The sequence below is a fragment of the Sebastes fasciatus genome, chromosome 4, assembly GCF_043250625.1.
Source record: "Sebastes fasciatus isolate fSebFas1 chromosome 4, fSebFas1.pri, whole genome shotgun sequence".
In the NCBI taxonomy this organism is placed as follows: Eukaryota; Metazoa; Chordata; class Actinopteri; order Perciformes; family Sebastidae; genus Sebastes; species Sebastes fasciatus.
Window position 1 is genome coordinate 21,876,580 of NC_133798.1, and position 16,435 is coordinate 21,893,014.

Here is a 16,435-nt window from a genome sequence, read left to right on the forward strand (position 1 = left end):
CAAAGCTACGGTCTTCTCCGAGTCTTCCGACCGCGGCCAACACTGTTTTGCAAGACGGGCTTCACTAGATATAACTTTGCGGTTCTGGTGCTTCTGTGTAGTTTGTGTTAGTGTCTGAGTCTGAACAACGTAGACACACGCAAGCGCGCATGGGACACCGACCCGGGTGATTTATATTGTAAGAAATTACAAACAATCCCTTTAATAGCCTGGTTTAAAGTGTCCTACAGGTTGTTTACCTGTTAAAGGGGCATTTCCAAATTGAGCAATATTTAATTTATAATATTATGGGATTATTTTTTATTAAGGAGAGATGGGGGAGGCTGGGTGAGGCTGGGTGCTGGGGGGCGTGGAGGGTGGGGGGGTGCATCATCAGCATCAGCGCCCATGACGTCACCAGAGTTTAAAGTGGGCCGCGCTTCAGTCTCTGAAGGAGGAGAGGAGAGAGAAGAGAGGAGGAAGCAGCGGAGAGCTCCTCTCACACACAACCACATGACTTCTTCTGCTCGGCGCCGTGTTGCTACTGAACAACTCCAGAAAACTACCTGCTACCTTTATTCACCCACCTGCACTTTGAGCTCTAACTCTCTGTTAAACATGGGAGACAGTGTTGCACCGTGGAGCATCTGAATCCAGTCTGGTCGAGGGCGATAACTTTAAATCTCTAAGTCTCCTGAAGGGTGAGTTCAAACGCGAAAACAAAAAGGGTCTTTGATTGAATCTGCAGAGGAAGCTAATGATGCTGCAGCAGCAGGCATGTCACCACCATCGACCACAGTGTCTGTGATGATAAACAGCTTTGCAGATGTTTGTTAAAAGAAGAGATGTTTGTTTGTATTGTTGAACTTGAGGCGCAGTCCTTTTGGCATTTTGGAGAGAGAGCTCTGCTGCTGCTGGCTGCTTGATGTGACAAATAGTGCTTTCTATTTAATTAGGCTATTGGCGAGTCTATCTCATGGAAATGTGCGTGCTGTGCCAAAGAAAAGGGCTGTATCATCCCCACCCGGAGAGTTTTATAATTCTGCAGACATGTATTGTTTTTTTGGTGGGGGGGGGGTTGTTTTTGCACGGCTCCGAGGCTGCATGTCCTGCCAGGAAAACTATTAGTTTGAGGAAAGAAAGAGATTTAAAAGCCTGTTGTTGCAATGCAGTGAATGCTAATGATGGAGAAGTGTGTTACAGGGTGCATAAGCAGCTGAACTGCTTCAGTTTAGATTATTTACGTTTTTTTTATGTTTCTGATGAGTTTCATGACTGATAATAACATTGCATTTACTGGTTTCACCTTAAATTATTTTACATTTAATATTGCTTCAAGTGTGTGTGTGTTGCAATATCTTCTCAATCTAATCTAAAGGTGAATTTCTGTGAGGAAAATGAGGATTTTTTTTACATAATATTGTGTCCTTATAAGCCAAGGATGAGACGTGGATCCAGCAGCTGTGATGTGATGAACATTTTTTGCTCCAGTATTGAATAAAGGTTGTGTTGTGTCACTTTTGTGCCACTAGATGACAACAGAGTGCAGGATAAAGCAGCTGATTAAAGTTGCATTAGTCTATTAGTCAATGAGCAGATCTAGCACCATGGTTTAATAATGAAATCATTACTGCTGTTGATTTCCTTTTGTAGGGAAAATAAACAGACCAAGATGGCTTTTGTAAAAATGATTTAACTGGCAGATACATTAGGTGAACACTCACAACAACACACACATATACACACACACCCTGTCTCATTTGAAGCAACTGGAGCCCTACAGTATATACTGTTGTTTTGCCCTGTTGGAGCTGCATACACTGGAGCCGCTCTGCATGGGTTCCCCGCATTATAGCAATTTGTCATAAAGTCATTTATCATATATGTACCTTGGCACGACAGCAATGCAGGTTTTGTTTTGACCCCGAGACTGACACTTTGTGTATACAAGATATACATATAAGACAATACGTCTTGTTTTTGGGTATATAATGATGTCTTTAATCACTTCCCAATGTTAACATCCCTCTTTTTTTCCCTCCCCTCCTTTATAACTACACAAACACATCCACAAATAAATAATTCACATCATGCAAACTCATGTTTATCTCATAATTGCTGTTTGCCTTTGTATTACAAAGTTAGATGACCAGTTTCACAGTTTCTAATCCAGTGAAGCAACAAACAAAGTCAGTTGTGTTTTTTGGACCATCGTGGCCCTTCAGAATAACAGAAAACATGGACTAACGTCTCACGTTTTTATTTTCTTTCATTTACGACTTTAATGTAGGTGTAATTTTGGCTGTCAGACAAGTTGACTAAACCCATATATTCTTTTTTTTTTTTTTATATTTCGTCACTGTCCTCTGAACGGTATCTCCAAAATATCAGTTTTCCTTGAACATAAATAACCGCCTTTTTGTGCTTTGTGACAATGCAATCGTCGGCTAATCCAATTATTTATTTATCTTAAGAAGTACTGTAATCTTTTGAATCCATCAGTTTATCTGATTAATTAAAAATCACCTAATTTGGAGATAGATGGTTGTCTTTGGAGATCAATATCTGGTCATTTCATCCCCTTATTATGCACATTTACACAACTTTTTTTAATTTACGGTAATATGGAAAAAGTCTGAACAAAATTTATATGATATATATTTTTAGATTTATTTGTTTGTGTGTGCAGAACATTTATGTGGTCAAAAAGATTTTTTTTTTTATCAGACCCACACACAGCTTCAGTCTGTCGAGGGATGACATGCACTGAGCTGTAACATGTTCAGTGAGCTTTAAAGTGATTCCCCCTCTAATAAAGTGTCTGTTCATCAGAACTTGTGATGTGTAGGTTCTTGTTGTTGTTATATACTATCTGGTGGTCCTCCAGGGTTAGGGGTCGATTCAAGCTGCGTTTTCATTTCACACAACTTTTTGTATCCTGCATGAGAGGTCATGCTGCCAGAAAACAAATTGATACTCAGTTCAGCCTCAGTGGCTTCAGCTCGCCGTAGAGACAAGGACGACATTTGCCTTCGAGACGCCGCAAATTCTGACATTACTTAATGAGAAGTGAGCGGACGCATCTTTGTCTCATTTTCTGAGCTTCTTCTGAAGCAACGGAGCCTTCAAGGGCACATAAGTGGCTTCTACATTTGGTAGTGTGTTTTTTTGTTGTGTGCATTTTACAGTCTAGTAAACCCTTTCAACTGGAAATCCTGATGTTTGGCTCAATCAATACGTTTAATTAGTGCTGATTAATGAAAGAGAGTGTGTGTGCTGTGGAAGGCAGACAGCTCTCTCACTTCACAAGGACACATTCTATTGGCAAACATGGTAGGAATTTGATTTTACTCAGTAAAAGCCATTCACGACGTAGATGAGACATAATGAAAAGAATATACGAGAACAGCGTATAAGTACATTTTAAATATCTGTTGGATTTAGAGGACACACTGATTCATTCTTTAAATATTCAATGAATGCAATTAACGCTTCATGAGACGCTGGTTTGGACCCGTGCACGCTCAATAATCTCTTAATCACATGTGAATTAAAAGATTTGGAAACACTCATCAGCACATATGCTGAGAAATAGTTTCCCGCCACAGGCCAGATGTGTTGCTGGCAGTGTGAACGGAGATGTGTAGTGTATATACCGTGTGCTGCTGTAGGAAAATGAGTGGGTTGGGTCCAGTTCACAAGGGCAAATCATAATAGTCAGCTCAGCGTTATAAGCTTGACACTGATTTTGAGAACTACAAGTGAACACCTCAGTGTATACTGTAATATTTCAAGGCAGTGTTTCTTCCAGAGTTTGTTGTTTTGAACACTGTTCTCTTGTCAAAGCCCCTCAAAAGTAACAGCTCCAATGACCTTTATTCTGCAAATTAAGCTGTTTTTTGCTCCGCGCTGACTGATGGATCTTATTATTTCAGCAAAAGTGCAGGCATTGAGCAAATACCCCGGAGCCATAGCAACTGCATTAACAAAAGTTAATGAAATATATGGAGGATTTTGTTTCACGTTTGAAAGCTGTGGCATTTTTGCACGTCTGTGGAGAGGGAATAAAAACAATATAACACAGCATACACACCCACATCTTATCTCCTATATGTAAACATATTTATGCTACAGCCTATACTGAATTATTTGACTGTAAAAGCAGACTTTTGTAAATCCGTTTTGTCATGCACTTTCTTGTTGTCTGGACTGTAAGAAAAGTCATGGTCGTGCGTGATTTGCATCCAAACTAAGTTAAATAAGTGCAAAGTGATGCTAAATTTTTAAAACAGCAAAGCTGGCTGGCATTGAAAAATAAGAAAGAAATCTGCAATTTAGATTCAGCTTCAATTCTATGTTAGCCGTCCCAGAGGTCTGACCATGTCTGCATCTGATTACGCCTGCATGCATTTAATTAATAATTCGACAATGCACGGCATTGATGTCGGTCAGCCAGCGCTCTGCAGGGGAATAGATTGCCTGAGTCTGATATCCAGCCACAGCCTCTTAGCGAGGAGCAGAAACGATGAGCTCAGGCAGATTTCAGATACAGGAGCTCCAGCGTAGAGCTGCGTTAATCCCCCCTCCCTCAGGTGCAGCCGCTCCTGGGGAGGAACGCCACGGACTGCAGCTCACCGCCGATGCTTGGCCGCGCTCTGATTAATGCACTCATCAGTTCTTTTCTTGTTTGTTTTAATGACTAGCTTGTCCCTCGTGGGAATCTGGTGACTTTTTGCAAATACTGCTGATGCATCTGCTTACACCTGCCACTTTTTTTTCTCCTTTCTTGTCTCGTGAAAGGACCGTTACCATAAAGCCCGAGTCTTTTGACATGACTAGGTTGTCAGTGGGAGTGCAGGGAACCACGCGACACATTTATCCCACCGGAGATACAGGAAATACATGAGCTGAGGAAATGAGCAGTGATAAGATCTCAGCGTGTTGGGATGTGTTGTGCTTTGTTGATAAGGCTATTATTCATCATTACGCCTTAGACAGCAAAAATCCACTTCTCCGTCTCAGGCATATAGTTTTTACGCATAGCTTACTCACGGCTTTACTGGCTTTTATTACTAATTACTGTAAAGTTTTAAAAAAGGATTTAATCACTTATTTAGACTGTGGAGAAACCTGTGAGCATCTTCAATGTTGGCTAAGCTTTTATTTTAAGAACTGAGGTTGTTGAGCGGAAGAATTGAAATATGGTCCTCTCAGAAACATGCTGAAATTGAATATGTAATGTTATTTTGACAGCATCAAAAAGGTCCTGAGAGGCATGAAGAGTGTTTTAAAATGTTGAGAAAATCAGTGATTCATTTGATAAAAGACTCAAGAAATGTTTATGTAAAAGATGATTCATAACTCGGTTCAAAGACTGAGGCCATTTTTAATGCTTGCTAAATTTTAAAAAAAAATACCCATTCCTGTTAAACAAACTCAGACATTTCCCAGCATCCCACGTTGTGAACTTTTCATAGGTCTTAAATGTGTTGAAACTCCTCAGATTGTCTCCTTTATTAACAAACAATATTAAATCAGAAATGTGAAGAAAAAAAGAAATCTGCTAACAAAAGAGAGATCCAGTGTGTGAAAGGTAAAATTAATTTGGAAAATAGTTTAATACTGATCTTAAAAAGTATGTAATTAATAATATGGCTGGGTCGATACACCTATCTCCTGATTCGACACTATCACAATACTTCGATATGTATTGCGATTTTTAAGTATTGTGATTTGAAATTACAATTTATTGCAATTTTTGTTAACTTTTTTAACGCTAGACCATGGGAAAAAGTTGAATCATACACTTCTAGGGACTTTTATTTTGGAAAACATCTAATTTGATACAGTAAAAATGTTTGATCTTCAGTATGTATGTAGTCAGAGATGTCCTGAAGTCAAATATATCAGTCATTATCAGGAATTATTTATTCATTTTTTTCCCAGCAACTCAAAAATCAAAGAATAAACACATTCCCCTCACAAATTAGTGGTATTTTCTTTTTTAATTTATAAGAGACATGTAATGTTTTATTCTTCTGGTTAATATAATCCAATCAATCTTATTTCCGTATATGTATTTTGCATATACAGTTCCCTTTGTTAGCACCTTATTTTAAAAACCAGATGTAGTCACACATGTATTCTTCCGCTAACTTCACCAAGTGCGTCGCTAGCTCTGCCGTCAGCTCCCTTCTCTTTATACATCCATGGTCAGCTCTATTGGGACCGTTTGAATGTATTTACCATAAATGTCAGTATATGAGTGCTCTACAGTTGTTGTGTCGGACGATTTGACCACGGAGATGAGAGTGATGGCTGGCTCGACCGCACGTTACCACAATACGATAACGTTTCCTGTCCATGACAGAGTTAGCATGCAGCTTTAGCCGTGATATCTAACTCTGCTTTTCCTGTCAATGTGTGAAACCCAAAGTGTTTCCATACTTTACTGTATGTGTAGTGTTCACCACTTTGGATTTAAAATGTGAGGGTGCAGGTCGTATCCATGCGGACCCTCCGCCGTTTTCTACTTTTTCATTTTGGCTCGCTGCAGCCGACTGCGGTTTGTTTTGGTTGACGGATACGGAACAGATATGACGTCATGTTACTCAGACTACAACAATACAAGCAGTAACTTCCTTCTACCTCTACATAGACTCAAATGAAGCAAATATATAGATTCTGGCATTTAAGCATCAATTTCAAAACTGGAAAAAAATAATTGCAATACATAGGTGAATCAATTTTCTTTTTTCCTCCCCTAGTAATTAACATGAAACGCTGACCTGAACATGAACTCTGAAGACTGTTATGTAGGGACCGTTTCAATAAACACCACAGTGAGTCCTGTATGTCTGAGCTGACATGTAATTATTATTATTATTCACATTTCATTTCAAATTAGACAGTAATTCTGCAACATGATCGATGATGGATGATCATCATCCTGACAATTGCGGCCAGGGAAGAGTTGTGGTCATGCCACATTTGTCTGCCTATATTTGATTGATGATTAAAGTGGACAAATGATTCACTATGCTCAACTGTCCATTAATAGTGTGATGCCTATTAGAGTGTGATGCCTTGCCTCTGGCACCTTTCAGAGAAGGACCTCATCATAGTATTTCCTCTCTCTCTATGTGTGTGTGAGTGTGTACTTCTTGCTGTATAAATATAATCACAGTGCAGCTGACTTCTGTGGAAGTGAAATCTGATTCAGAAGCAGAGATGCTTACTTGCATACGCTCAGCTCTATTGCCACGTTGCATGGATCCCTCACATATAACGTATTACTGCCACATCTCCGCCACATGCTGTGCTGCTCCTGTTTAATAAATGTTGCATCCCCTCTCAGCCTGTCCGATCAGTTCTAGCGAGCAAACTCTGGCCCGTGTCCAACGTCTAGTGATGGATCTTTGTGCTATCAGTGAGGCGCTTTGAGCCCTCTAACATAAAGCCCCTGCGCTTATTCAGCACCCGGGTACCTCGTTCGTGATCAATGGCCGGCAGTCAGGACGCTGAATGGAGCACAGATTGAACCACATCTGGGATTCGGATGCTGAATAACTGCCCACTCAGGGGCGACTCATGAATAATACACCAGGCAGGCCGAGTGTCCCATCTCCTGTGCTTTCACTCTCGGACCCGTCCAGAGAGCAGAAGGTCAGGGCACAAATACTTGGCACCCCGAGCTCCAGCACCGGGCAGCCCCGCCTGCCACAGCACATGGGAGAGTGGAGAGAATAATGGCTGAAAAAGTAGCAGGGAGGGTTGTGAGGGTGTCGAGTAGCTGCAATGTTCATTTTGGTTTGTATGGATTTTTAAGAGTATTTGTTATAAGGCTGCAATCAAAGACACTGAGAGCATCAGATAACAACATTTATTTTATTTTGTATGTTGGATGGTGATATTTACGCTATTGTGATATATGACACAATTATATCGTTGTATTTTACACTGCAGAGAAATAGAGATGGAGAAAAAGTTTTAACAATGTGAACCTCTAATGAAGCTGATGATTTATATAGAGCACGTTTCGGTGCATTGTTTCTTCAGCCCAGTGGTTTTATATTCTGTAGCCTAATGATTGTACAAGCAACTTCCTCCTAATGCCTTTGACTTTGGATTTATGTGTATTTTCAATATCAGTCACATTTTGGCTTCATTTGTCAGTGATGAATGCAGGCATCTTCGTCGGGCAGGCTGAACAGAGAGCACTCCTCTCTTTTGTTCATTTTTTAAAAAATGCATTCAGTCTAAGTACTGTAGGCGTGTTTGGCTCAAGGGGGATTCAAGGACATTTAAAAGGTCGTGGTGGCAAAAATTGGGCATACATCTTTAATGCAAATCCGCTCGATGGAGCTCTCATTTCACCAAATTGAGATCACCTGGTTGCACGATGGCCGGGCTTAACGTGCTGCAGAAGCATATTTTCAGATTTAATAATCATGATGGTAAATCATTGCTCTTTCAGTCATTGACTAGTCATCCAGAAGGTTAATGTGCTACACGAGGAAGAGGACCATTGATCTAGAGAGAGAATGTGGGAGCTTTTAGTCGAACATGAAGAGTTATATTAATAATTGGTTATTTTTAGAAAAGAAATTCCACTTAAATATACACAGAGTCGTGTGTGAGAGATCACAGCGTCTTGAATTTCTCTGAATTAGCAGTGGAGTCTGTTGGCCTGCACTTGATTGTTAAAATAACAAAACTACAGTACATCAGTGGTGGAAATAGGGCAGGGTGATATGGAGAAAATAAAATATCACCATATTTTTGACAAAATAAAACCACTGCAAAGATTATATAGGGTTGACTATTGGTGCTTTGACAAAATATTTAGACAACCATCTTTGATAAATAATCATCAATAATGTAGATGTAATGTCTAATTAACAGTCTGGTAAGTTCAGAAAATGACATCACTTTACAGTAATGCAGCCTCTAAAACCAGGAAAAGACAATACTTATGCCGTATTACGATATCCAAAATCTGAGACATCTAGTCTCCTATCATCATATCGATATAATATTGGTTAATAGCCCTATATGGAAAGTACTTAAGTACATTAATGCAAGTACTGTACACAAGTAAAATTGAGGTAGTGCAAAGTAATTCTTAGTCGACTAATGCTTGTACGATTTTGACAACTAATCAATTAGTTGATTTAATTGACAGATCTGTGAAACTGAGTTTCTCCACAAAGAATCACAGAAAAGCACCACTTTAAATCTTGTGTTTACCAGAGACGTGCTCATAAGTTTCTTGGAAATAAGTCATTCAGCATTAAAAAAACATAAGAAAAAGGACTAATCAACTAAAGAAATCTTAGTCGACTAAGACCAAGACGACCGATTAGTCAACTGATCGACTAAGAGGAAACAAAACAAAACACATTGTTAAAGATTAAACTGGTGGTTCCAACCTTTTTGACTGGTGACCCCTTATAAAAGAAATATCAGTGTTTAGTTGTGAATCCTCGTCATGTTTCAGATGTCTGAGTTGTGGCAGTCATTTCTCCTCTAAACTTCTCACATAGTTTCATTTCAATAGCTGTTCAAATTGTCCAATATATCACAACAAATCAACGAGTAGAGAAAAGTAAAAAACAAAAAAGTACTTAGGTTTTTCTTCTTTTCTCTCTCCCATTAATCATCTCATGACCCCTCAGATTTATCTTGGGACCCGTTGGAGGGCGACCGACCCCGAGTTAGGGAGTTAAGTGATGTTTCCCAAACAGCATATAAAGTAGTAAAAATAGCTTCACCACAGTGTAACATTTAGGGGGATCTTTTGGCATAAATGGAATATACTAATAATAATAAATATGTTTTTATTGGTATTTAATCACCTGAAACTAAGAATCGTTGTGTTTTCATTAGCTTAGAATGAGCCATTTATATCTAGGGAGCGGGTCCTCTTCACATATGTTTCTACAGTAGCCCAGAACAGACAAACACGGTTAACTTTTCCTGCTTGGGATGGAGTCGATAACGTTACTTGCTGCTGTTGCCGCCGCTCTCTCTTGCTTCACCACTCACTTCCCACATACACACACACACTCTACGCACTGGCTCTGCTCCAGATGACCTAAGCTACTCTTTCAGCTGGCTCTAGATAGGGCTTTTTGCATTTTTGCATCGGCCACCGTAGTTCATTGACATGCTTGGCACACGGGAGAGGCTTCAGTTGGTTGTAATCTGCAACCTCACCGCTAGATACCGCCAGATCCTACACACTGCTCCTTTAAGTACTGCTTACACATTGATGCATCAGTATTAACGGTCTAATAATGTCATATATAATAATATATCAGTTACAGAGGCCGTTTTAGTGCATTTACTTTGATACTTTGAGTACATTTTGCTGATCTCTACTTTTACTTAAGTAAGATTTGAAGTGCAGGACTCGTTACTTGTAATGGGGTATTTTTACATTAATATTTTGGTACTACTTTAAGTATCTGCGTGCTTCTTCCACTACTGCAGTACATAACAGTGATCAGTATACAGTTATATGCTATTTGTTTTCCTATGTGTAAGACTAGTTTTGAAGTGCAGTACTAAAAAAAACCAACCCCTCCTGTGAGATCTCAGAGGATTGTCTGCACAGAAAGCAAGGTGCATCCAGGCGCAGTGGCTTTTCTCTTCCTCGCTCCCCCACGTCTGCTTCACACACCGCTTACCCTGCGACATTTGGGACGAGTTTCTCACTGCTTGGCTTCTCACATCTTGGACACTGACACAAAATAAATGAAGACACCAAGAAGATACAAGGTTCAGAGTTGGAAGGGGTTGGTGGCTGAGGTGTGAAACTATTGGGGTGTAAAATTGCCCTGGCAGCCGTGCTGTTGTTTCAGCATTTCATGGCGAACTGCTCAGCTAGCGTCCCTGTACTCGCCTGTTCAGTGCCTTCTTCCCTCCACTTTTTGTTCATTTGTTTTTCTGTCCACACTTCTGCTGAGTTTGTCCCTGTCTCTCTGTAGAGAATGTAACTTTATAGAATACAGTTCTAATAGTTTGGGCTGCTCCGTGTGCATGATTGTGTGGCTTCTTTGACCCAGAGCTCCAAAGTAATAGTTGAGTTTTGTTCTCCTGGTGGGAGAAGGCAGACGGTTCAACAGGCTAATATTCACACATTAATTTGTCCTAAGATATCCAACTGTTCTCCAGCAGCTCTCATTACTCGCAGTCAGTCACAGGGTGGCTAATTGTCTGTAGCCTTACTGGTGCGATGAGGAGGAGGATCCCGACTGGTGCTTCCTCCTGGTGGCAGCAGGAGGCCAGAGAGAGGACAGACGTAGCGCAGAGGCCATTGCAAGACATTTGGCCGTCACTGTGACGCCTGGGGTTTGTTATCAGAAGCATGGGGTGAAACATAGTGGCTATTCTAAGCAGCAGGCAGAGCTATGTGACATCAGGCACATTGTCGTTTTGATTCATCAAGTGCTGTTGTTTCACTAATTAGTTTTCTTACAGAAAGTGTAGGCCTAAAGCTGGTAATTGGCGACATGTTTATAGATTCTGTGCCTGTTATGTGGATAAGGAAAATCCAATTAATTACAAAAAAACAATGTAATAATGTTTGACAGAAGAAAAAACATAAGAAAAATGAGGGCAAATTTGCTATATGCTCTATTCTATTATCTATATTTGATGATCATGTTTACTCACATTAGTTTCAAATGTTCTGCTCTTTCTTTGAACCACTTCTGAACAGATGGCTCGACCGGCGCCGCTGCTCCCCTCCCTCGTGAGTCTGAATCTAAATTCATAAAGCTAACGTTAGACTAGATTAGTTCCTCTGATGTCCACGATGCAATTTCTTATTATTGCCTGTGGTTGAGAGTGGGCAGACGGCTGCCTGCGAGCACACAGGACAGTGTTTGTCTGCTCTGACGGGCTGCAGAAAGTCTTTGTGAAAGAAATAAAAGTATGAGGATGGCCTCCCTCCAATGGGCTGTGTCTGGTGTTGGCCTGCCCTGCGGTAAGGCAAGGTTATTCAGATGAAAGATGGTGTTGAGATTAGTGAGCCCTGCCCGAGCGCGTGGACGTCCAGCATGCCGCACTGCGTGATTTATGAGAGTCGTGATATCAGCGGTCGCCACATGAATAAACCATGCGGCCAGAATTAAGCTCCTGTTAAACGACGCACAGCGTTTTCTCAGGTGCCTCAACCTCCAAGTAGAAATCACAGTCGTGAAAGTTGTATTGTTGCTGTTATGTTATAGCAGTTTCATGAGACCGCTTGTTGATGCAGCAGCTGAAGATCGACCAGTTTTAAAACTTCTGAGGATTTTCCTAATCGCTGATAATTCCCGACGACGTTACCAGTGCCGTCAGCTGGAGGTTATAAGTTCATTAATGGTTGACTTGAAACACCAAAATGCAACCAAGTTGAGAAGGTTTGAAGGCTTAACACAGGAGAGTGTAACTCCACTAAATAATGTATTTCCATCCCATCATTTATTCAATACCATAATAGCTTGATAAATTCAAATGTTTGTATTTATAAAGTGCCCTCCTTTTTAAAACATACTAGGGCTGCTACTAATGATTATTTTCATTATCAATTCATCTGCTGATTATTTTCTCATTTAAACCTGCAGTAGGCAGAATATGTTTGGCATCATTGGGCTGTCCTATTGGCTGTTCATCACTTTGCAAACTCAAACTACTACTCACTGCTGCTTTAATCGTTTGGTCTATGAAATGGCTGAAGATTTTTGAAAAATGTCCATCACAGTTTCCTAAATTTCCTGTTTTGTCCAAAGCTGAAACCAAAGAATGTTTGTCAATTTTTCGCTAGAAAAAATGAATAGGGCTGCAACTAACGATGATTTTCATTGGTGATTAATCTGTTGATTATTTTCTTGATTAATTGATGTTGTTAGTCTATTAGTTAGTCGGTGGTTAGTTGTTTGGTCTTTAAAATGCCGATCAGTGTTTTCCAAAGACCAAGATGACGTCCTCAAATGTCTTGTTTTGTCCACAACTCAAAGATATTCAGTTTACTGTCATTGAGGAGTAAAGAAACCCTGAAAATATTCACATTTAAGAAGCTGGAATCTGAGACTTTTTAAATTTTTTCTTCTTAAAGAATGACTCAAACCGATTAATCGATTATCAAAATAGTTGGCGATTGATTTAATAGTTTACAACTAATCGATTAATCGTTGCAGCTCTAAAAAAAAAATATACTTGAAATGATTAATCAGCTATCAAAATAGTTGATGTGAATACAGACTGGTTGTGTGAATGTAAAAGCAATTAAAGTTAGAATATGTAGTGGACACCTGCAATACTTGAAATAAGTCTTCAAATAAAATAACAATTTTTGTACATTAGTTTCTATTTTTTAATACAATATATCATCAGAGGCACAATGTATAGTGAAGCTGAGTACTTCAGCACTCCTCAGAGACTGAAACTCTGCATATGAATGTCGTCCATGCTAATAATATGAATATGGTGCATTTGTCTTCTGTCCATCTTCACTCTCTGCTTGGGAAATCATATGCAAAAGCCCAGAGCTGAAGCATGATGACACTTTCTTTCTGTCTTATATAAAATAACGTGATCTCACTGTGTCCTATGTCCATAACCATAACTAAGCAGTAATATAGTCACACAGTGTCCGGTCTGAGATTGAGAGATTGTGAAGTTAATCCTTAGCTGGATCATGTCAAGCTGGCATTGCTAATCATTCAAGTGTAATAAAAAGTAAAGTACCCAGGAGTGCATTTTTACTGAGAGCAGGTATAAGACATTGCTGCCTTGGCTGCACTTCATGCTGTCAGCATTACTGAAATTCCCATAAATGCAGCGACAAACACCCTCTCTGGCTTTATGACTTCAATACGCTTGATGCCAATGCAAGTCTCTTTAAAGTGATGTGTATGGAGAGGAATGAAACAAGAAATCAAGGAAATTCACTAACTAGATTCCTGGTCTCCATTAAGGTCAGAACAGACTAATGTTTAATGGAAATATTTGTGTGTTTAGATCCTTTCCTTGTGGAAAAGTAAAAATACCACAAGTAAAAGTCCTGCATTCAGAAGTGTACTCAAGTAAAAGTACACAAGATCATCAGCAAGATGTCATTAAAGTATTAAAAGTTAAAGTACTCCTTATGCAGAACAAGTAACGATTATTTTCTCGATTAATCAATTAGTTGTTTGGTTTATAAAATGACAGAAAATGGTGAAAAATGTCGATGAATGTTTCCCAAAGCCCAAGATGACGTCCTCAAATGTCTTGTTTTGTCCACAACTCAAAGATATTCAGTTTACTGTCATAGAGGAGTAAAGAAACCAGAAAATATTCACATTTAAAGGGACTATTTGTAACTTTCAGAAATGCTTCTTAACAGCGACACCTGTGGCCGTGAAATCAACAAAAGTCAGCGTCGGGCTCGCGCTTGCTCGCTCTAAATATACTTGAACGAGCATCACTCAAAACAGTGAGGCGACACAAGTCAGCTAAAACCACAATATCACTCTATATTTCAGCTGCTTGGCAGTAATGTTAGCTGACCAGACGGAGGTCTCTCCATGAACATGATTTAGATCTGATCCTAGTGTTGGCTTTTCCTGCCTAAGTGCAGGCTGAAGCAGCGGGGCTCTGCAGCGTGTCTCCCTGCTCTCTCTGCCCGCAGCCGGAGAGAGCAGAGGAGACACCGGCACCCGGTCGGTAACGAGAAGACTACGTAAATCTCTGTAGAGCTCCGTCACTTCACAAGACACGGAAAACCTCTGTTGGTCTGGAGGAGTTGCAGCAGTTATTTCTGCACAAACGTCCCCTGTACATTCACTAGATATTCTCAGAGCTAAACTAACTCTTCTGCAGTGTGGAGTGAGCGCGCGTTCACGTCTAGAGGTGGAGCGAGCTGAGCTGTCTGAGTGAAGGCGAGCAGGCAGAGGAGGAGGGTACAGCGGCTACACGCGAACGCGCATATGCGAGCGCGCATGTGTGACGACGAAATAGTCCCTTTAAGAAGCTGGAATCAGAGAAATTTGACTTTTTTTTCTTTAAAAAAATAGTCACAATGATTAAATGATTATCAAAATATTTGGCGATTAATTTAATAGTTGACAAGTATAAGTATTGATGAAGGAAGCAATACTTTAATATTATAGATGTGTGATTTGTGACATGCGATTTGTTTTTACAATCTTAATTTGCAAAGCAACTAATAATAATTACGGTCAGATAGGGCTGCAACCATTGATTATTATCATTGTCGATTAATCGATTAGTTGTTTGGTTTATAAAATGTCAGAAAATGGTGAAACATGTCGATCAGTGTTTCCCAAAGCCCAAGATGACGTCCTCAAATGTCTTGTTAAGTTCTCAACTCAAAGATATTCAGTTTACTGTCAAAGAGGAGTAAAGAAACCAGAACATATTTGGCAATCAATTTAATAGTTGACAACTAATTGATTAATCGTTGCAGCTCTACTTTCAGATAAATGTACTGGAGTGAAAAATATTTAATCGTTTTCCTCTGAAATGTGGCAGAGTGTAAGTATAAATTTGGAAAAAAATAGAAACACCCAAGTAAAGGTCCAGTACCTCTAACTTGTACTTAAGAACAGTACTTGTGTTAATGTACTGTAGTGGTAAAAAATTACTTTCCACCACTCAGCACATGTGCTGCCTAGAATACTATCCGAGGAGCTTTTCACTTCAGTTTTTGCGGTCGGTAGCAGCAGGGTTTTGGGTTGTTTTGCTGCTCCGCTTGTCAGAAACCAGCATGTCCCCCGACATGTCATTGTCCTACTGGCCTCTAACACATCAGACACTCAGGTGTGTGGCTGAAGCCAGGGGAAGCGGTGTCTATGATGCGCCACACCATGGCCTCTCTAATGAGGCCTGACTCTTAATGACTCGCAGCCCCCAGCAGCATGCAGACAGGGACGGCCAGCAGTGAGGCTTATCTCATTGGCACTCTGCGCTGCGCGGTTACACCTGTAACCTTTAGATCACTCCAAATTAGGTTGCTCCAGGAATCCTTCAGTAGTGATTACAAAACAGAGTGGCCGGGAGAATTCTCATAAAAATTGTATATGAGCCGTCCGCTTGAATCTAGAGGAGGGATAATAGGCTGATCGTGCAAAGACATGTTGCACGCAGGAGCCCACAACTGATCAGGCATTCTCTCTGCTGTTCCAGACAAAGATTGCACTACCCAGCAATGTTTCCGTTGACTGATTTCCATTATGTAGATGTAAATTAACACAAGCAAGATGAAACTGAGCATTGTGATAAATGAGCACATGGAGCGCTAAGATGAGCCTCAGGAGCAGCTGGGATCCATAGATGGGAGGTGAGTTTCTGACTTGTGCCAGTCAGTCATGCCTGCTGAGCATCATTCATGGAAGAGTGCAGGTGCTGGTCAGCCAGGGGACGGGGTGCTTAATTGCATTGCACTTTAATAAGTCACACGCTG

General features: G+C 40.2%; 1 protein-coding gene across 8 annotated transcripts in view; it reads left to right on the top strand.

Annotated features, from left to right (window-relative positions):
* Positions 1-435: 435 nt before the first annotated feature.
* megf11 (multiple EGF-like-domains 11) overlaps positions 436-16,435 on the top strand; it is a 91,400-nt gene continuing 75,400 nt past the window's right edge. For all 8 annotated transcript variants that reach the window (XM_074632796.1, XM_074632804.1, XM_074632797.1 and 5 more), the window contains exon 1: positions 436-680. The gene's annotated coding sequence lies outside the window, so the exon portion shown is untranslated. The remainder of the gene's footprint in view (positions 681-16,435) is intronic.